Here is a 24343-nt window from a genome sequence, read left to right as displayed (position 1 = left end):
CTTGATGACACTTCATGTAGCTAACTCAGCCCCTCGTTCCTCTTATAAATGTGCCTGGACTTAACCATAGGAATTCTGATCACATTTTTAAAGTTCTGTGCAGTCCACCTCCAACCTCTCAAATTAGGGAAGAAAACCAAGGGTAGATGAAAAACTATAGGCATGTTTCTAGGGTAAAGCACTTTGCCATGGTACATACTATAGAGACAACATGAACTGAAGGAGAACAAGTTATCTCAGGTGAGATTAAAGACCAAGTCAGTTAATAACATCAAAAGAGGCAGGTTGTAACTACAAGGACTGAAGGAGAGCTTAATGAGAAAATTTGGAGTTAACTGACATGAGTGAAAATGTGTAGACTATCACTCTAGATTAAAAGCTCTTTATTGACACTGTAGGTAAATCATTACTCACCAAATATTGGGGGAAAAAACTAGTAGAAGTTGCCGTTTTGTTTTTACCTGACTAGTAAGAACAAATGAGATGATCTAGATAATGATCATTTAAAATAAAATATAAAAATAAAAAGGAACAGGGATAGATATAAAAACTATGGTGGTAATAGGTAATCTGATATGATATTCTCCTTCTTTTCTGTTTATTTATAACAATATTGGTCAGAACCTGTAAGTTTTGCCTATTTATTTTCCCTCCTCTGGCTGGTAGGGAAGAGAAAAAATTTCTCTAAGTTCCTTGGATTCATCATTTCTATCTGAAATGAACATGCTTGATTTCTATCTGAAATCAACAGCTCATGCTTGATTGGAAAACAAAGCAGAACCTGAGGGCATGCACATAAGAACTGCACTGGCCAGTTCCCTCAACAATATATGTGAAATACAAACAAGTTTCACACCAAATCCATAATCACTACTGTTTAAAGCCCTAGGCACAGCAGGAAAAATACTATCTAAACCTACAACATTAAGGCTTACGACTGTAGCTCTGAAGAAAATTTCCAAATAGGTTCCAAATAAATTAGAAGGAGAACCAGTGAAATTCTACCCACAACATACGTGTTCAAATTAAGGTCAGGGTGCTTCCCTAGTGGCACAGTGGTTGAGAGTCTGCCTGCTGATGCAAGGGATAAACAAAAATGCTTGGTGACCTTGAAAAATTATCTCAACAGAAAAGTAAACAACCAAATGAAAATAATCATAACAACAGTAAACAAAATCAGGTTTTTGTGATAGTCCAAACTATAAATGCAAATGTGGTAAATTCTCACTGAAAATACAAGGTTTAAAAGTATAGAAAAAGCCTCTGCCTGTAGACTATTTGCAAGTGATACAGCAAAAGCAATGTAACAGAGAAAAAAAAGGAAAAGAAAAGAATCAAATAGAAAAAACTATGTAAGGAATATAAAAAAGGAATAGAAATTTTTAAATATTAGCATTTAAACTAAAAAATATTAATAGAAAATAGAGTACATGATCAAAGTTGAGATTTTCTGAAAATATTTACAAGCCTTTAACTCCCATTAACATAGCAAGGAGATATGTAAATCCAAAAACAAAGAGATCTCTGGGACAAACGGGTTGTCTGATTCAGCCTGATTCTCATTCACTTGTAGGCAACTATAAGATAAGATCTAAATTCTGGTTAGCATGAATCCTAGAGGTGTCAGGGAAACAGACCTGTTCCTATTATGTAGTATTAAGTTCAAGGAAGTTCTTGAATCAGGCCGTGATGTCCTGGAGAGGTTGAATGTGAAAAATAAGATATTTTAAATTTTTTATTTTTGGGGGGATTTTTTTCCTTATGCCTAGTGTAGAGGTTACTACTTCCCAGCATCACAGAATGCATTATGTATCTGTCTCTGAAGTTACTGAGGTGTCCTGGTTCAGGTGCGAGGTCAGCAAGCAGCATAGATCCATCCAACTAAGGCTACATCTAGAGCTGCTCCATTAATGCTGGGGGAGGGGGGATAGTTATGCTCTCAGTGGTCTCACATGACATACATTCAGATATTATCTTGCTGGTGAGGAACAGTAGGCTGGTATTTCTTGAATCCATGGCTCAATTTCTTTGGTCAGTTTTGGAAAAGTCCTTGCCATTATCCCTTTAAATATTACTATTTTATTTAAACCATTTAATATTATTTTCTGGATAAATAGTTCACTTTTTAGCTGTGTCTTAAACACATCTACTGAGTTTTTAAGTACATCTCCACTTCTACTTGATTTTTTTTAATGTAGTTTTTAGTTGTCTGTCTTAATTCTACACCTTATTTGCATTCCTGAATAAATTGTAAGTTTAATTATATGTCTAACAAATCTAATCTCCAGCTCTCCTGTGAATCTGTTTTTATTATCACCTTCCTCTTGAATTTTGAGTAATCCTTGCCCATTTTTCATAACTGATTCTTTTATTGAATAATAGATATTGTAGATAAAAAATCATAGAGTTAATTTTGAGGCTGAGGATGATGTTATTCATTGGAGATAATTTACTTTTGCTTTTGTCGGGTAGTTAGGTTGGAGGGAAATAGATCACCTTTAATTCAATGAGGGATTGAGTTGATGGAAGATAAGCTTCAGTCCTTGTAAGAGCTGAACTCTTTCTAGTTCACCAGTATCCTTAAAGTTTAGCCCTTCAGGATCCCTACTACCTCAAAAAAGAAAACAAACAAATAAACATCTGCCATGGTCCCCACCTCCCTGGTGGATGCCAACTGTGATTTTGGTCTCCCAGCCCTATGAGATTTTCAGAAGTTCTGCTCAGCTTCTCAACCTCCCAGTCATCTCTAGATTAGTAAACCTTGCTAAATTTATTCAAGTTATATCAGTCCCTGATGTTTTCAACTATTTTTACTTAAAATACTGTAAACTTTTTTCACTTCTCTTTGTGATTTAAAATTCTCTCATTTTCTAGGAGTTTTGAAATTCATCAGGAAGATTTAGATATGTCTTTTTAAGAAAAAATAAAAAGTCCTGATTGGTTCTTGAAAGGCTCATTACGTGAGATATTTGGGGATTTCTCTTTAACAATGACAAATTTTATTCTGTTATGTTTGAGTATTTCATTCCTTCTTTTCTTGCTAGAGCTTCTAATAAAATAGATTTTCGATTTATCTGAATCTATTTTTTTGTTTCTTTCAGAAAAGGCAGAATAGTGAAATAGTTAAGAAGGTAATCTTTGAAGTAGCAACATTATTAAGTTTCAAATTCTCATTTTAACATATAGTTAACTGGGTGACTTTAGGCACGTTTAAAAAAAGCTATCTGTGCCTAAGTTTCTTATTATCCATTTCATAAATTATTGTGAGAAAAAAGTCAAATAAAACATGTAATTATTATCCTGCATTTGTCCAACACTTTGTTTTTGCTTTAATTTACACATTACTAATTTACTCTTCACTTGTGCCCATTTTATTGTATTTTTTCCAGTCAAATTTAAAATATCCAGTCAAATTTAAAATATCCAATATCTCTAATTTAGTTATATAATTATTTCTTTTTGGAGATTGCCTTGCTGAGAATACAGATTTGCATTTTTAAATTCTTTTTTTTATTTGCATTATGTTTCTTTTAAATGTATCTTAGTCCCTTTTCTTTTATGTTGTTAGATCTTTACTCAAAATATTTGATAATTCTTGATTATTTGTTTATATTTTTATATAAGGACTAGAGTGATGAGTGTGGGTTATTGGTGTTTTCTTTGCAGTTTGTCAGTTTCCACAATTAGTCTCTCTTTTGAATGGAAGACCTGATTGTGGACTCTGGGTCAATGGAAAGTGTGTGTCAAGGTAGCTTTGACTTTTATTTATTTATTTTTATTGAAGTATAGTTGATGTACAATAATATATGTTACAGGTGTACAATATAGTGATTCACAATTTTTGAAGGATATACTCCATTTACAGTTACTATAAAATAATGGCTAATTTCCCTGTGTTGTACAATGTATCCTTGTATTTTTTACATAATAGTTTGTACCTCTTAATCCTCTACTGCTATATTGCCCCTCCCCCCTTTCCTCTCCCCTCTGGTAACCACTAATTTGTTTTCTATATCTGTGAGTCTCTTTCTTTTTCATTGTATTCACTAGTTTGTTGTATTTTTTAGATTCCACATATATGTGAAACCACGTGGTATTTGTGTTTCTCTGTCTGACTTATTTCACTTAGCATAATACCCTCCAAACCCATCCACATTGTTGTAAATTTCTTTCTTTTTATGACTGAATAGTATTCCATTGTGTGTGTGTGTGTATGTATATATATATATATATATATATATATATATATATATATATATACCACATCTTCTTTATCCATTCATGTGTTGATGGATACTTACATTGCTTCCATATTTTGGCAATTGTAAATTTGTAAATTTACAATTGTAAATTGCTGCTATGAACATTGGGATGCAGATGTATTTTCAAATTAGTATTTTTATTACTTTCAGATATATACCCAGGATTGGAATCGCTGGGTCATATGGTAGTTCTATTTTTAGTTTATTGAGAAGCTTCCATACTGTATTCCACAGTGGATGCTCCAACTGAAATTCCCAACAGTGTACAAGAGTTCCCTTTGCTCTGCATTGTTATTTGTGTTTTCTTTTTTTTTTTTGCGTGGTACGCGGGCCTCTCACTGTTGTGGCCTCTCCTGTTGCAGAGCACAGGCTCCTGGCGCGTAGGCTCAGAGGCCATGGGTCACGGGCCCAGTCGCTCTGCGGCATGTGGGATCTTCCTGGACCGGGGTATGAACCCGTGTCCCCTGCATCGGCAGGTGGACTCTCAACCACTGTGCCACCAGGGAAGCCCTATTTGTGTTTTTTGATGATAACCATTCTGACAGGTGTGAGGTGATAGCTCATTGTGGTTTGCATTTCCCTGATGATTAGCCATGTGGAGCATCTTTTCATGTGTCTGTTAGCCATCTGCATTTCCTCTTTGGAAAGATGTCTATTCGGGTCTTCTGCCCATTTTTTCAATCAAGTTGTTTGTTGTTTTGATGTTAGTTTTGACTTTTAGATGCAGTGGTATAAAGCTGGCCCTCATTCTGGGGATCACTGCCAGATGAGATTTGGGAAGGTAGGGGAATTAAGTGTATGTTCAAAGTGTGCCCTTTTGAACTAAACATCTTTTAACTTTTAAAATACAATTAATAAAGATATTAGCAGTAGATTTTAAAAAGACTCTTCTTCTCATCTATGTCACATTATTAGGTTTTTATTTCTATGTTTAGAGATATCTTTTATGAATTAACATCCATACATATTCAGGGAATAACTTACCCTTTATAGGAACTATGATAAGGTTATATTATGCAGCCTATTTCCTTTTCCAATCAAAAATAAAACATTTGTAACAGTTCTCATTCAGATCTGGTGTCAAGCTATTGTTTTGCAACCTCAGGAGCTTCCTGGGTGAAATTAGAAACCAGCTCCCACACACTAGAGGGCAAGGAGAGATGGAAAAAAGAGGTGAATCCCTCCAGACTGGTAGGTGGCAGGTTTAATAAGCAAAGGAAGTTACGTGAGATGAGTAGATTTTTGCACCTGCCCTGCCCCACTCACCCAGATTCTTAAAAAATATTTATATAGAGGTCTTAACTGGGTTCAGTCACATATGTCATCTAGCTGGTCTCAGCAACACATGGGGCAGCTTCTAGTATGGAGAGGGTGAGCAGAACACACATTCCAAGAACTGGATAGGGTGAGGAGCCTTGACTACCCAGGTCTAGCTCATGGGTCAACCAGCAGTCGAGTCCTCTTGATGACCTCCTCCAACACAAGCTCACTGCATTTCTCAAGTGTATGTTTTTTTCCTTCCACTGTTAGAATTTATTCTCCAGCCAAATCTTTCTGTCAATTTATAATATATGTATAAAGGAGGGTATGTCAGAATTCATTTAGCAAATTTCAGCTGTATTTTGAGAAGTTTTGAGAAAAAGAAGAACATGTATGGCTTAGAATACCAATATCAAATTTATTGCTTTCTGAAATTTGGATAGGTTTTAATGAAATTTACTGTAGGATATAAAAAGACATTAAAAGATAAAATGACATTTTATATACTTTTTGACATTTTTGTTGACATATAGAACCTTCATACATTTCCTGAAAATACTTCTAAAAAAATCAACACAATTTCTAAATAGTGATGTCTGAAACATCCAGCATATGAAACTAAGTTGATTATATCATAAACATCAATTTATTTATCTGATATTTGTCCATTTGTGATAACAGATGATAGAACTCATCTTCCTTAAAAAAAAAAGAAAAAAGATACAGGATTTGTGAAAATGTTCACAGATTAATCATTTCATGTTGTAGTAAAAAAATCAGATGCTCAATTGAATAGTAGCAATGATGACAGTGATGATAGGTTTTCCTATAATTTATGTGCTGGTTATATCTATGATTCTTAGATAATTTTAAAAGTTTTATCATATTAAACATTTATAATAAATGTATATGCATGACTATTTATAGAAACTTAATTCTAGTGCTCATAAAATTCTCCCTGATTAAAGGCTACTTGTACAAATTATATCCAATTTAATTCCCTGAATTTTCTTATCTTCTTACCATTCTCGTCTTTTGAAAATGAGTGGGCCAAGTAAGAAGCAGCAGTGTGTGTAGAAAACCTGATTTTTGTTGAAGTAAAGTCTACTTGAATTTTAATTAAAAGGGATATATATATACTATTTTTTTTCCAGTGGAGGTGTTTGCTCAAATATGTATGTCAGGGCAACATAAAAACCTATTTAAAATAAAACTGCACAAAAAAAAAAATTGGGAGGGAGGAAGGGAGGGACAAGGAAGGAAGGAAAAAGAAAACCTTTTCTTTAGCAAAATCATCTTGTTATTTCAAAGAATACTCCAGTTTTACTTTGCTGATGAGTATATTAATATGGCAGATCATTTTAAATTTCTTCCATTTTTATTGGAATATCATAAATATGTACAAAACAGTTAAGAAAGTTTAATACTTTTTCTAATTACTACAAAATTTGTTTCTCAATTTAAAGGAAAAAAAGGTCAGCTTCTCAAATGTAGAGTGAATTAAAGAAATGGAAAAAGCCACTAAATTTCAATCATTTAAGCACATATAAACAAGTGCTGTATTAGGTAACAACTGTTATGGAATATCTGTGACAACTCAATATTTTTTCCCACATTAACATGCTCATCAATTATTGTTGTTAAATATTAATAGATACAAGATGCAAGATTTTAAGTACCTGGGTGAAATCTGAGAAAAACTAACCATGTTGTGTCACAAAAACCCTAGAATTGTGGGGGTAAATTCATATGAACAACTGCCTTTTTAGCAGTTTGCTACTTTTAAAAGTATTCCTTTTAATGTTTTAATTTACATGAACTATTGAATTATACTATCTTTACTTTTTTTTACTGTTATGTATACCCAGATACACATATGTATATAAAAATATGTATTCATATGCAGATTTCCTAGTTTCAATTACTACTGGGTAATGTATTTATGGATGCTTTTAATAGTCTTTTTGTGCTTTCCTCCCTAAATTTCAAGGATTCTATAAAGTATTACCTTAAGATAAGAATCAAATATTATAAAATAGTGATTTTTTAAGCAAGAGGATTTAAATAGTGATCAAAAAATAATTTTTTAAAATTTAAATTTTTAAATTTAAAAATTTATAGCAAACATAGAAAATGTTTTATGTGATCACTCAGCAACTATTTATTAAACACAACTCTGAGTCAAACACTGTGTTAGATGCTAAAAGACAGTGTGAGGAGCTGACAGAAATCAATAAAGAAAAGATGAAGATCCCCTGGGATGCCAGGGCTTTGGTCTGCTTCACTTACCACTTTTTGCCCAAGGCCTGACAAAGAATAGCTGTTTAACAAGGAAACCCAAGTGACTAATGATAGACAAATGTTCAATATTGTCTGCTTGAAATAAGAAATGCAAACTGAAGCAACAAGATTTTTTATCTAGCAAGTGTTTGAAGATTAAAATATAGCATTGTGAAAAGAATCTGCTCTTGAACTTTTGGGGAAATAGAAGTTTGTGCAATCTTAATGGAAGGCAATTTTGCTTTCCTAAAAAATCTATAAAAACCTTCATATACTTTGAACCACAGCTTTTGTTCTGATAGTGTATCTTTAAGAATACTTAAAAAGAAAATAAATTATTTATGCAGAAAAAAATTTTATTCTAATGCTTTTCATAATAAAAGCATAGAAACGATCTAACTGTTTGCTAATATTAACAATATAAAGTAACACTGAATGGACACTTAAAACATTCACAAAAAACTTTAATATTGTGATAAAATGAATGTTTTAATATTTAATTAGTAGTTAGCATATATTGGACACATACTGTATATAAAAAACACTGTTCCAAACTTTTATGTGTATAATATTCTAATTCTCATATCAGCAAAATATGATGAATACTGTTGTTATTCCCATTTTACAGTGTGTAACACAGACAGAAAGATGTTACATAAACCGTTTGAGCTTACATTGTTAGAATGTGACAGTGTTAGAATTTAAACCTCGGTAATTTGACTGTAGAGTCTATACTCTTGTTAATCTGTTTATAATTTTTAAAAAGGAGTATAAAATATGCTGTTATGTTCCACACAAGCATACACATACACACATGAATGAACAAATAAATTAATATGTATAAAACGGCCATCTTTGGGTGGTAGAATTATAGATGCCTGTTCCTTGTTTCTAGTCCTCTGTATTGAACATATTTTCCTATAGTAAATTTGTACCAGCTTCAAAATGAGATTAAAGTATATATTTCAGACAAATTGTCAAGCCTTGTTATGAGCCTTATCACTGACTTAAAGTTTGACTCTCCAATTTGAGTGTAAGCTCCACAAGATCAGGGATTTGATTCATTCTACTGTGTCTCTAGAACACAGAATAGGACTTGAATATAGTGGGCTCTCAGAATGTAGTTGCTGAATGACTGAATGAATGAGTGAAATGGCTAAGACATATGAATTGGATTTAATTACAGCTGCTTCCTACTTGTGTCAACTTTGAAGTTGACAGATTTTTTGAAGTTCACATACATGTACATACACAGGGATGAACTAGCTATTCCAGAAGTATTTTCTAAATTATATCTCTCCAACAGCATTTTCAATGTGTCCTGTAGAAGATCAGCGATGTGAGATAATTGACAAGCAGGCCCTATTATTAAACAAATTTTGTAAGTGCTATATTATATCTCCCACTTACAGATTAAAAATGCTCATTATTAATATTTTAAGGAAGAAGTCTTATGGTAAAGAAAAATTTTCTCTCATTGTTTGACCATAAACCCTTTTTAAGAAATAATTGTTAACATCCCATATTACTGGTATACCCTGGAACCCATGGAACACTTTTTGGTTAATGCTGCTGTAGGTAATGTTTGTGCCATTCAAGATGCTTACCATGATATAATTTCTCTTCTAATTTTAGAGCATAATTTGATTACACAGGAATGGCTTTCCAGGTAAAGTGTTCAGTAATTCAGGCATCTATTCTGACCACAGTTTCGTATTTGAATTTTGGGGCTATATATCATTTATCAACAGTATATAGTTACATAATTTATGTTCCTGGCTAGTAAACCTATGTTTAAACAGCTTTTGGGGCAAGAAGTAAAGGAATTTAAGAGTTTAGTCCTGTTTGGAATTCTATGGCTTTCTAAATATACTTTCAAAATAAATTCACTGAATTTCTCTCAGTTATGGTACTACTTACATTAGATCACCTTTTTTTCTGACTGCAAATTTTCTAGGAATATATATTCAGACCAATGATTCTGTTTGTGCTTCAATAGTATTATTATAAAAAGCATGTATTTCATTGGTAAAAAAAAAAAAGCTCAGAAAAAGATATTATAAACTATCTGGAATTATACCTTCTAGAAATAACCACTACTAAAATTTTGGTGAACAAGCTTCAAAATATATCTGTATGTATATAAATCCATATAGATACTGCTGTGCTATTTTCCTTAAGTGGTATTTTATTCTATGTATTATTTTATATCCTATCTACCTCAGCAATATCCACTCATATTTCCCTCTCCCTTGGCCCTCTCATCTAGCTGCAGTGGCTTTCTAATGGTATCTTTATGTCTATGTTATCTTATGAGAATATCTCTGCCTGGGATGTTTTCCTCTCTATTCTTCCCCTAGTTAACACATATGACAACTTCAGATCTCAGCTAAATTATCATTTTCTCAGAGAAACCTTTCCAATTCTCCCTTTCTAGACAAATTCCCAATACTATATGGTCTTATAACACATGTACCTCTCCTTCATGGTAGCTGTAACAGATGTAACATTACATTTTTTTTTCAGATAAATTGATCATTGTATTCCTCCCACTCCCCAAAAGAGTAAGCTTTCCATAAGGGCATGGCTTAAAACTTTTTCTCACCGTTTGTGGACTATTTGTTAGTACCCACCACTATTCCCATGCTTCTGTGTTGTCTTTACCACAAGGGCCTACAAGTATGAACATTACATTTTGTAAAGTCTCTTGCAGTTGAGTGTTTCACAGGCTCTGCCAATAGGTGTACTTGGGCAGAGGTAAGATGTCTGGTAGGAGGGAGGTGCCATTCTGCCTCTGGCTCTAACATGAACATTGGTAGTAATTACAGGTGATTGTAGGCCCCAGTCATCAGCATTAATAGTTTCAGTGATGGAAGCAGAGAAGCTACTGCTTAGTGGAAGTAGACACCTCAAGAGCATCAACGGTGGATATGAGCTCCTGGGATCCAGCCTAGATAGTATACTCTTCATCTTTGGGTAACGTCATCTTTTCCCTTGTGCTCCTTCAGCCATTCCATCACCATTGGGACAAATTTCTCAGATTGGAACCCTCAGTTCCTCTCATAGATCGGATTCTGATTTCCTAACTGGATCCTGACAAATAAATCTAGTTCATACTGTGTGTTTTTCCAACTAATGAATGGTACCTGCTTTTCCACTCAGTAGTATGCCATAGGTATATTTTATGTAAATAATTATGGATCTACATCAGTATTGATCTTCCAAGTCTATTTAAATTACTTTTTTCTAGTTAAGCTATAAAATAGAAATATGATTTGTTAAAATCTTCTCTTAGTTGAAACTACATTTAATTTTTAATGTTGTATTATTCCATCAGCCATCATCCTCAAATGATGAGGTGCTATAATTAAGACTTTGGAATTGTATGAATTTTTAGAGCATGCATGAGGTTGTATTTAAGTTCAATTTTCACTAACAATTTAGACAAAGGAAAACTAGTTACTGATATTGATGAAAAAGTATCTTTCAAAAAGTATTTTAATATATTCTATTAGTTGAAATTTTGTTAGAAAATAAACTCGTCATAAATAATAGCTGTATTTGGTATTTTGTTTGATTGAAATTTTCTTGAATTGTGATAATATTATGGAAAACATATTTTCCAGAGTTCTATATAGTCCTAATGACATTTCTAAAGCTTTAAGAGAGTAGGAGAAAGTTTCAGGCTTGAAGAACAATCATCATATAATTGAACAGATCCTTTTTCACCCTAATGTTAAATATTTTGGAAGCAGAATAATATATTGTTTGAAAGGAGAAAGTAATACATTAAAAATGTCACTTTCCCTTTAAATTTGAAAATAGTTCTAATTAAAGGGAAGCCATGAAACCATCTCTTTGTACTAAAGAACCATTTGTTGTCTTATAAAAATGTTTTAGCTTATACAGAAGAGAAAAAAAGTGAGAGGCTTTTGAAGTAAACAAAGAACTGATTAATTTTCAATTGATTAATCAAAATTAAATGAAGTTTCCTAGGAAGATTCATTTTAACTATCTTCTGTTCTCTAGTAAAAATGACAGATTTTTCTGTTTTGTGTTCTTACCACACAATATAAAGAATTAAGGACTCTCTCTTGTCAAATATTTTTTATGACAGAGTCTGTTTCTACACATCTAAATTTTAAACCTTTAAATTTGAATGGGAGTCCCTGTAGCATGTTTTAAATACTTGCAGAGAAACTGAAACATGGCTTTGGAAGGACATGAACTTATTTTTAAAGTAATTATTATGTAGGCTTCTGAGTTTTTCTAAATTGTTTCCCCACTATTCTGGGCCTAAAATTTCTAAGAATTATAAAAGAATAGATTAGCTCATAGTTTGTGGGATATATATTAAAATTTGAAATCTCTAATCTGAAGACATTAATAGCAAGCTTTCATTGAAAAGCTTTTCAGATAATGTTTAAACCTGAAGACACTGAGGAACACAGTTCATGAATTATTTCAGTATCTGGCCCATGGATTAAGAGAAGCAGCTATTTCCTTTGTAGTTGTGAAATCTTACTATAAATTCTTTTAAAATGTTGAAATTTTTGAAAAGAATAAGAGTGCCCCCACCTCCTTCTCCTCTCAAATTATGTGCTATAAAGAGGAAACAGTGAAAGATTAAAATATATCTCCAAAGCTATCCTTCTTTTGGGAAATCCAGGAAGAGAGGCAAACAAGAGATGAGAAAATATGCAACAAAAATTAGATTAAAATTTCCCTAAGTTTTCCCTAAAATTTCCCAAATTGCTGAGCAGGAATGATACACACACACACACATACACATACAAAATACAGTTATACTTTGGCATTAAACAATTTTTGAAATACTTATGAATTCATAGAAAGTTGCAAAGTTACTACAGATCCTGTGTACCAATCACTCATTTTCCACCAATGGACACACATAACTATAGTATAATATCAAAACAAGGAAACTGACATTGGTACAATGTCATTTTACCCATGTATTATTTTTCTTTTTTTTTCTTTATTTACCATGTAAGTTTTTTTCTTTTTTTAAACATTTTTATTGGAGTACAGTTGCTTTACAATGGTGTGTTAGTTTCTGCTTTATAACAAAGTGAATCAGCTATACATATACATATATCCCCATTTGTCCTCTCCCTTTCATCTTCTTCCCACCCTCCCTATCCCACCCTTCTAGCTGGTCACAAAGCACCGAGCTGATCTCCCTGTGCTATGCTACTGCTTCGCACTAGCTATTACCCATGTATTATTTTTCTATGTCATTTTATTATGTATGTAAATTTGTGTAACCATCCTTGCAGTCAAGATACAGACTTATGCCATTAACAGAAGGAACTCCCTTCTGTTAACACTCTATGGTTCCATTTGCCATCCCTACCCCATGGCCATTCCCTAAACCTTGGCAACCGCTAAGTTGAACTCCAAGGTGCAAAAGCAAAATTCAAATTCTTCCAATAAAAGAACAATATCAACAAAAAAAGGCAAGCTACCTACAGTTAAATGAGAATCAGATTGATAAGGAACTTCATTAACAACCTAGAATTCATCTTTGAGCGAAAGTTAGAGAAATTATTCCCAGAAAAAAAGTAAAGTAGGAATATTTATTTGAAGTAAAGTAAGTGAGAATTTTGTTTCTTCTTATTCTGTAAATGTGTCAAATTTTATTTCTTCTGAGGAATTTAGTTTTCAGCTAAACAATAAATGAAAGAGGAAAGTTTAAAAATATCTATAAGGAAAGGTTATAAAAGAGACCCATATAATATGTAATTTTTTCTTTTTCCCTTAAACCATTATGGGATTTTCACTGATAAAAAGTTTCTTTGAAGTCTCTGAGAAGTTAATTTTAATATTTAGATGAATATTTATATAACTTATTGATAAAGAATGAGAAAAGTTCTTCGTATTTATATATACTATGTATGGTATGTGTTCTCTTAATTGAAGAAACATCTTAGGGTTCCTTCCCCCCACCCCTTTTATTGAGGTAAAATTCACATAACATAAAATTAACCACTTTAAAGTGTGTAATTACTGGCATGTAGTACATTCACAGTGTTCTGCAACTGTAGCCTTTATCTAGTTCCAAAAGTTGTATCATGTTTCTTTGAGGCCATTTGACCACACTGCTAAAAGCCCCTCTACAGAACCTTCTGCTTTTGTGGTAATAGTATTCATACCCTGATGTAATCTCTTTACACATTGACTCTGGGCTTGCTTTTGCTGCTTGCTTTGGCCAAAGGTACATGGAAAACATAATTCAACCAGAGGCCTGGTAAGTACCTGCACACTGGGGCTTGCTCTCTTGAAACTCAGCCACCAAGTCAAGAAGTCTACTATATTTTGCTGGAAAAGTTATGTGGAAGAGAGCAGAAGCACCCTGGCTAGGAGTTCTAATTCAGTTCATAAATAAGGGAAGCCATGTGGGGCTTGCTGGCCCTGAACCAACCTGCCAGTTGACTCTGAGTGCATGAGTAGAGCCTATTCCTTAGCACACAGAACTGAGATGAGGTCTTCCAGATGAGCCTGTGCAAATGGCCAACGCATAGAATTTGGGCAAAGAAACGGTGGTTATATTAATCCAGTAAATTCTGAGGCAGTTCGTTTTACAGCAATTGATAATTGAAAGAGCAACTTTTAACATTTTTCTGTAGTACCACTGTCCACCCACCTAAGTGCCACCTCCATTCACTACAGACTTCCAATTTTAGAAAAAGCCTATGCTTTCCTTATTGAAATAATGCAGAGGGCAATACAAAAAGAGATGGTAGAAAACAAAGGGTGTCTGAACTACATAGCTCTCCACACGTTCATTCAAAGAGCCCCTTATGTCTATTTATGAAATGCTATCGACCCAATTTCCTGTTAACGTTCTTTAAGCAGGGAACACAACAGTCTGCATTGGCTCTGGGCGTGATTCCCAGATTTAATTTTGCTCTCTACCTGTATCATCATCTGGGAAAGAGTGGCACAGGTGGGGAGAATGGCACGTCATTAGGCATGTATGTTAAGTAGGTCCATACCGCCACCCCCTTTCTTCCCATCTACTCTAATTCTGCAAATACTAGTTGTGTTCTTCCAACATTCACACGTAAGAGCTGAACAAAAATTTTCAATTAACCTGCAGTTCCTTTCACAGTGTAGTTTTTCATTTTCACAGCCAAAGTAACTGCAGTTTTCAAGGCAGTCCATTTGTCTTTTTTTGTCATTAGCTTATTTGCTATGGCTGTTGTTTTAATTTCATTCTAATATTGGGAAGTTCAGTTCTTAACGGTGAATAAGTATTGAATTGATGTTTAAAATAACGTTTTTTGAGGAATGATTATATCAAAATAATAGGCTAGGAACTGTGGGAGATATAAAAATATGTAACAGATTATCTTTCACTGATACAAAATAAGACTCCAGTTAATAAGATGCTTTATATAACCCATTTTGGCTGAGATGTGTGGGAGGAATTGGTATTTTAAGCCTCTTAGAATAAAGGAACTGTTTAAAAAATCAACTGTATTTTAGATTATTTACTTAGGCTTTTTATGTGCATAAATAAATTCATAGAATGCACAAAAGAGAGACAGACAGAGGCCTGAGAGAGTCATCAGAATGAGAGAATGCAAAAACAGATGATCCAGATCATAATGTAAATTTTGCTTATATCTTATTATGTACTTAAGCTTATATTGTAAACATTCGCCTATAAATTTCATAGGCTTCAAAATTTGATATCTAGTGACTATATAGCATTTTATTTTGTGGATATAACATAAAATATTTAACTATTCATCTACTGTTATATCCACTCCTGCATTTTGTCATGTATCTAATGTTCTAGTATACTGAAATGCTTTTAGTTTCTTTAATGAAAAAATGTTTTTTTAAAATAATTCTAGACCATTATACATGCTGTTTTAAATTTCTTAAATACTCCCCCTCCTCCTTGTACCGCCCTCTCTTTACTGAGTTAACTTTTACTGATTGAATTCCTGGCCAATAACTAATGTATGTGCAATCAGGAGCATTGGTGCTATTGGAGGCCACATATAATATGTCTAAATATGGGCTTCCCTGGTGGTGCAGTGGTTGAGAATCTGCCTGCCAATGCAGGGGACACGGGTTCGAGCCCTGGTCTGGGAAGATCCCACATGCCGTGGAGCAACTAGGCCCGTGAGCCACAACTACTGAGCCTGCACGTCTGGAGCTTGTGCTCCACAACAAGAGAGGCCACGACAGTGAGAGGCCCGGGCACCGCGATGAAGAATGACCCCCACTTGCCGCAACTAGAGAAAGCGCTCGCACAGAAACGAAGACCCAACACAGCCAAAAAAAAAAAAAAAAAAAAAAAAAAAGCTTAATATTTAAAAGGTATAAATCAAACTAACAGATGGCCTATAAAACATGTTCTTTTTACTTACCGACACAAATATACTATCATAAATAAAAACTTTTTCAAAGCATGATTTTTCTACTATTGAATGATGGCAAAATATCAGGATCAAAGGTGATTCAATATAATTAATATTGCCCTTGTCTGGCATGTTTGGACATACCGAAGATATTTGGACAAAACATATTTACAAGTTACTGATTTATAAAATTTATTTTCTTCATTTCAACAAATTCACTGCTCATGTTGTTGTAATGAATATTTTCACATAATTTTTATTCCATACTGATCAACCCCTTTTGAGTCTTATGAATTTAAATTTGAATATAGTTATTTTGCCAAAGTAGTAGAAAATTTCTTAAAGCAATAACTAGATTGGAAAAAAAATATTTTATACATTATGTTCAAATATCATAAAAGGTTTGCATATGACAAATTGTCAGAATTAGAAAGTACTTCAACTTATTTTAACTTCATATAAATCGTGATTATTTATAGTCACAATACCCATAATCTTTTATAGCAATACGTGGATCTACACAGGGTTTGCATTGTCAAATATTTTAATGTAAAATGTTTATAAAAAACAGCAACTTTAAAAAATAGTACTGTTTTTCTCAATTTGTTCATCTCTATTTAATCAAGGCTATATCTTTGTCTATAGTGACTAGAAAATAGTCTCTGTATTAAGTATTTCACAATACTTGTATCTGAGTCTTTTCCTTCGGGGAAATGTTTTTATTTCTGTGTTGTATTTCATTGGACAGCCACCTTTTTTTGCAAGTTTCATATGAAATTTCTTTCAATAGAAATAATATAAAATATTTTAACCCTTTAAAAATTAATACTTTAAAATTTGTTTAGTTTTGTAAAGGTTTGTTAGCATTAATAGCAGACAAAAGTTCTTATCAAATAGCTATAGATGTACTGAAATTCAAAATTAATTTCTATTTTGCTAGACAACACTTCACTCTTTATCTGAGGATATTTGATTGTTTCCCTTAATTCTTCTGGTATGTTGTAACTTTGTTGAATGAGATCTGATTGCTTTAACAGCACATTTTATTCTTATCATGTGTTTGACAGAAGTTGTTAGGTCAAATAGTTAATATGGTCTTCATCTAACTATGATATATTGGACAGATCGAGAAAATGTCATATATAATATCTGATTGTTTCAAATAATGTCATCAGCCTTGGTGCACTTGAGACCATTTCTCCCAATAACATACTACTTCTGGCAAAATAATTCTTATGGATTTTTCAGCTAAAATTCTGGTTCATCAACATTTTCTTCACCATCAGTATAGGCAATGTTATAAGCTTGCCATCTTTATTTTAGTTAAAGTAATTTTTATTGAAGTATAATTGATTTACAATATTATATTAGTTTCAGGTGTATAACATAGTGATTCAGTAATTTTATAGATTATACTCTGTTTAAAGTTGTTACAAAATAATGGCTATGTTTCCCATACACTTTAGGGTAATTTGTTCTAGTTCAGTGATGTCATGGGTATTTTGGTAGGGATTTCATTAAATCTATAGATTGCTTTAGATAGTATGGACATTTTAATAATATTAATTCTTCCAAAGCATGAGCATGGGATATCTTCCTATTGCTTTGAATCACCTTTATTTTCCTTCATGAATGTTTTACAGTTTTCAGAGTATAGGTCTTTCACCTCCTTGGTTAATTTAATCCTAGGTATTTTTTCTTTTTGATGCTCTTTTAAATGGAATTGTTTTCTTTCTTTCTGATAGTTTATTTTTAGTGTATAGAAAAGCAACTGATTTCTGTATATTAATTTTGTATCCTGCAACTTTATGGATTTCATTGATGAGCTCTAGTAATTTTTTGGTAACATCTTTAGGATTTTCTATGTACAGTACCATGTAATCTGCAAACAGTGACAATTTTACATCTTCCTTTCCAATTTGGATTCCTCTTATTTATTTTTCTTCTCTGATTGCTGTGGCTAGGACTTCCATACTACGTTAAACAGAAGTGGTGAGAGTGGGCATCCTTGTTGTGTTCCTGATTTTAGAGAAAAGGCTTTCAGCTTTTCACTATTAAGTATGATGTTAGCTGTAGGTTTGTCATGAACGGTCTTTATTATGTTAAGGTGTGTTCCCTCTATACCAATTTTGATGAGAGTTTTTATCATGAATGGATGTTGAATTTTATGAGATACTTTTTTCTGTGTCTATTGAGATGATCATGTGATTTTTATCCTTCCTTTTGTCAATTTGGTGTATCTCATTGATTGATTTGTGAATGTCGAACCATTCTTATGTCCCTGGAATAAATCCCACTTGATTATGTAGTAAGATCCTTTTTATATATGGTTGAGTTCAATTTGCTAATATTTTGTTGAGGATTTTTGCATCTATGTTCATTAGTGATAATTGGCCTGTAAATTTCTTTCTTTCTATCTATCTTTCTTTCTTTCTTTCTTTTTTTTTTTGTGTGTGTGTCTTTGCCTGGTTTTGGTATCAGGTTAAATGTGGTCTTGTAGAATGAATTTGGGAGTGTTATGTCCTTAGGTATTAGCTCTTCTTTGTATGTTTGGTAGAATTCCCTGGGGAACTGTTCAGTCCTGGACTTTTATTTGCTGTGAGTTCTTTTCTATTACACAGTCAATTTCACTACTAGTAATTGGTAGTTCAGATTGTCTCTTTCAGTCTTGGCAGGTTATATGTTTCTAGAAATTTTTCCATTTCTTCTAGGTTGTCCTAGAATATAACTGTTTGCAGTATTCTCTTATGATTTTTTGTATCTCTGTGATATTAGTTGTTATTTCTCCTCTTTTATTTCTTACTTTTTTATATGGGTTCTCTTTTTTTCATGATGAGGCTGGATAAATATTTATTGATTTTCTTTATCTTTAAAAAAAACCCTCTCAGTTTAATTGATGTTTTCTGTTGTTTTGGGGGCTATATTTCATTTATTTCCCTCTGATCTTTATTATTTCCTTCCTTCTGCTGACTTTTGGCTTTGTTTGTTATTCATTCTCTAATTCCTTAGATGTTAATTTAGATTGTTTATTTGAGATTTTTCTTGTTTCTTAAGGTAGGCCTGTGTTACTATAACCTTTCTTCTTAGAACTGCTTTTGCTGCATCCCATGGATTTTGGAAGGTTGAGTTTTCATTTTCATTTGTCTTGAAGTATTTTCTGATTTTCTTTCTTATTTCTTCATTGACCCATTAATTTTTTTAGCAGTATGCTGTTTAGTCTCCATGTGTTTTCCTTTTCCCATTTTTCTTCCTGTAATTGATTTCTAGTTTCAGACAATTGTGGTCAGAAAAAATGCTTGATATAACTTCTATCTACTTAAATTTGTTGAGCCTGGCATATGATCTACCCTGGAGAATGTTCCATGTGCACTTGAAAAGAATGTTTATTCTGCTGTTTCTGAATGTAATGTCCTGTAGATATCTACTAAGTACAACTGATCTAATGTATCATTTAAAACCACAGTTTACTTATAGACTTTCTTTCTGGATGATCTGTCCATTGAAGTAAGTGAGGTGTTAAAGTCCTGTACTATTGTTGCATTATTGTCAATTTCTCCATTTATGTCTGTTAATATTTGCTTTATATATTTAGTTGCACCTATATTATATGTGTATATATGTTAATGAGGTTTATATCCTCTTTTTATATTGATCCTTTATCATTATATAATGTCATTCTTTCTTGTTATAGACTTTTTTTAAAAGTCTATTCTGTCTGATATGAGTATTACTAACTGCTTTCTTGTTGTTTCCATTTGCATGAATTATCTTTTTCCAGCCCTTCACTTTCAGTCTGTGTGTCTTTCATTCTGAAGTGAGCCTCTTGTAAGCAGCATGTAGATGAGTCTTGTTTTCTTATCTGATCAACCACCCTATGTCTTTTGATTGGAGCATTTAGTCCATTGACATTTAAAGTCATTATTGATAGATATGTACTTATTACCATTTTGTTACTTATTTTCTCATTGTTTTTGTAGTTTTTCTCTGTTCTTTTCTTCTCCTTTTAGTTTCTTCCCTGTGGTTTGCTGATTTTCTCTAGTGGTATGTTTGTGTTCCTTTCTCTCTAGTTTTTGTGTATCTATTGTTGGCTTTTGATGTGTGGTTACCATGGGATTCATATATGTTGACCTATAATGATATATACTTTTTTTAAACAGGTGGTCATTTAAGTTCAAACACATTGTAAAATAGCTAACTTTTTTATTCCCCTCCCCTACATTTTGTGATTTTGATGTCATATTTTATACCTTCATGGTTATCCCTCTACTGATTATTATAGTTATAGTTAATTTAAAATTTATTTTATCTTTTAATCTTTGTATTAACTTATTTAAGTAGTTGATCCTCAGCCTTTACTGTACATTTGCCTTTACCAGTAGAATTTTTCCTTTCCTATAGATACTTACTTCTTGTTACAGCCTTTTCTTTTCCACTTAGAGAAGAACGTCTAACATTTATTTTAGGGTAGGTTTAGTTTTGATGAACTCTTTTCATTTTTGCTTGTCTGAGAAGTTCTTTCACTCTCCTTCAATTCTAAATGGTAATCTTGCTGTGTAGAGTGTCTTAGGTTGCAGGGTTTTCCCTATCAGCACTTTGAATATATCATGACATTGCCTTCTGGCCTGCAAAGTTTCTTCAGAGAAATCAGCTGTTAGCCTTACAGAGATTCCCTAGTACATGACTCTTCATTTTTCTCTTGCTGCCTTTAGAATACTCTCTTTATCTTTAACTTTGCCATTTCAATTATGATATGTGTTGGCGTGGGTCTGTGTGAATTCATCTTGTTTGGGACCCTCTGTGCTTCCTGTACCTGGATATCTGTTTCTTACTTCAGGTTTTGGAATTTTTCAGCCATCATTTTATCAGTTACATTTTTGACCCTTTCCTCTTTCTGGGACCCCTATCATGGAAATGCTGGGTCTCAGAGGCCCTTTAAACTGTTTTCATTTTTTTAAATATGTTTTTCTTTTTGCTGTTCCAATTGGGTGATTTCTACTACTCTACCTTCCAGATCATGTACATATTCTGTATCACCTAGTCTGCTGTTAATTACTTCTAGTGTATTTTTCATTTCAGTTACTTTATTCTTCAGTTCTGACTGGTTCTTTTTCATATTTTCTAATTCCTTGTTAAAATTCTCAATGTATTCATTTGTTCTTTTCCTTAATTCAATAACATTCTTACTATGAATGCTTTGAACTCTTTATCTGGTAAGTTATTTATTTCTGTTTCATTAGTTGTTTTTTCAGAGGTTTTCTCTTGCTCTTTCAATTGAAACAAATTCCTCTGTCTTCTTATTTTGCTTAACTTTCTCTGTCTCTATGAAATGAGGTGAAACAGTTACCTATTCTGGTCTTGAAGAGGTGGTGCTGTGTGGGAACATCCCTATATACAGACTGCATGTGACCAGTGCCTTTGGTGGGAGAACTGGGTCTGAGGTGAACGGAGGTGGGGCTGCAGATGGAGGGTCTTAGACCAGACTTAGGTGTGAGCCAGAGCTTCCCCTCTATTCAGTGGACATTCCTGCCCTATCAGGGGTGGGGCAGGTCCCAAGTTTCTGGAGCAGAAGCCCTGAGGGTTGGGTCTAGGTGGTTTTTTCCCTTTAAGTGTGTGCTCTCCCCTTTCCCAGCACCAGCACACTTGCCTCTGAGGAGAGCAAGTACTGGAGCAAGAGAGGCTACTATGGATCCTAGGCATGGGTCTGGGAGTGGGCTGTGGCAGTTTCAGCCACAGTCAACAACCCAGACCACTTCTAATGTGCTCCCTGTGTAAGTGCTAGTAATGGCTGCCCTCACCCTGCTGAGATGCTGCTCTGAGTCTGAGCCACCTTTGTTTCTCAGAGCTGAGCTCTCCCCTCAGCTGCTGCAGCCCTCACCCTAGTGTGGAGCTGCACTGCAGAGCAGGTGGGGCTGGTGTGGGTGCTCAGCATGGTTTGGGTCACAGGCCATAGTGGTCTGGCTGCATTCAGAGACTTGGACTGCTTTTGATACATTGCCTGTTTAAGCAAATGTAATGGCTGTTCCTTCCCTGCTCAGATACTGCTCTGGGTCTTAGCCACCTTTGTCCCTTACAGCCATATCATCCCCTTGGCTTTCTGCTAGTCTCTATTTAGTTTTCAGTGAGAATTGTTCCACATGTAGATGTATTTTTGATGTGTTAGGGGTGGGGATGAGTTCCATGTCCTATTCCACCATCTTGATCTTGTCTGCTTGTGCTCATTATTTTCAATCAGGGTCTACAATTGAAATATCAATTGCTTGTTAGTTTTTCAGTTAAATCAAAACGTTACTTTTTATAAAATGTCAAAAACTGATAAAATATTCAGTTTTGTGGTTTTCCCCCCTAATATTCCAACAATTCTACTAATAAATATTAGTCATTCAGCATGACTTTTTATTAATTTTGTTTCTTAAACATTGTGGATGTTTTCTTTTCTTTCATTCTGTTTTTTGTTCTACTAGTAATCTCATTTTGATGTTATCATCTTAGTTTTCATTTCATTATTTTAAAAATTTATTTCCATATTCAGTCACTCTACCATCAGATTTCACAGTCATTTCTTCTAAATCTAGAAAATTTCATTCTCTTCTGAAATATGCAGATGGTGTCATATAAAACATATGCTCATCTAAATGTTGGAACACAATGATAACTCTTTAAGTATATTACAAAATATTTAATATCAGTGATTACTTTTGTTGAAAACTCTTGATTAGGTTTCTATTAGCCTCTTTTATCAATTTTAGGAAACACATGTGCTTTTTGGGTGTAAACTTTTTATTTTTTTTTGAAGTGGATAGATCTTAGATATTTATGCAGTATATAATATGAAGTTGCAGGGATATCATATGATCTCAAGTTGCAGAATCATGGTATTCTCTCTGTTAATTTTGTGTAGGTCTTGCTTGATAGAGTACTGCTCACCTGTTTACAGATTTAAAAATTTAAGTGGATTTTCTCTATGGAATTAATTTTTTTTTCTTTATAGCTTTCTATTTTCTTTTTCTCTGAGCTTCCCTTTCTTATTATTTATTTCTACTTTGATCTGTACTCTTACTCACTTTTTAAAAAGATTAAAAAGTAAAATAATTATATTTAAAGTACATAAGTTTAAATATATTTTCACAAACAGAAATTAATGTAAATCTAAACCATGAATACAGTTATTTTACATGTTTTGAAAAAAATTATTTTTCTTATATTCTAAACTATCTACTAAAATTTAATGGTAAGATAAAATTTAAATTAATATATGAATTAATCATATCAATATTTAATTCATATACAAATTGATTCATATGAAAATAATATATAAACAAATAAAGTTATTTTAAAAATATGAATAACTTTGTATCTAATTTTTGAGCATTTAATAGAATCTTATTAAAAATTTTTAATAGAGTAAAACTATTTTACAATTCTGGCTTTCCATTTGCATCTAGTCAATATAATGCATTGGTATTATGTTTCATGCATATGAAATACAGGACTACATGTATACAAACTTAAGAGTAATATGAATGGTTTGATTTTTGCCTTTTTTAATTAATGGTTTTATTTCAAAATATTTCTTAGTTGCCAAGTGCAGATCTTTCAAATACTGTACTTTTTTTCTGAGTACCCCAGGACCATGAATTAGAACCTCAAAAGAAGAATAAAAACAGATGCTTGGCAAGAGTAGTTAAAGCTACTTTGTTATGTGTCATTTGATTACATTCAAGTAACCTGACAGGGAATTTCAACTAAGGGAATTTTAAAGTAATTTAATTTATTTTCTCATATTCAAGCACTTCTGTCAATCAGTTCCTTCTCACACTATGAAAGTGCTCATTTCTGATATTGACAAGGGTGTAATCCACAAACATTCAAAGCATTTGGAGTCAGATGTTATTCACTTCAAAGACATAGAACGGTAACTATGTCCTTGGGACTTGAATGATGTTGGTCATCAAAGTGTATGCTTAAGGTTGCAGATTTCTCTGTGCCAGAATCTGAGTGACAGAGGAGGCCATGTGTTCTTGACAGAATATATGTAGAGTCATCTAATAACAAAGCCCAGACAGGGACCTTTCATGCCTGAGTCCAAGGGTAGTGCTAACTATCAATCAAACTGTTTCATTTTAAACAACATTTTCTCAGAGGTTT

This window comes from Mesoplodon mirus, assembly GCF_964341445.2.
Source record: "Mesoplodon mirus genome assembly, chromosome: 5".
Classification (NCBI taxonomy): domain Eukaryota; kingdom Metazoa; phylum Chordata; class Mammalia; order Artiodactyla; family Ziphiidae; genus Mesoplodon; species Mesoplodon mirus.
Note: the sequence above shows the minus strand (reverse complement) of the source record.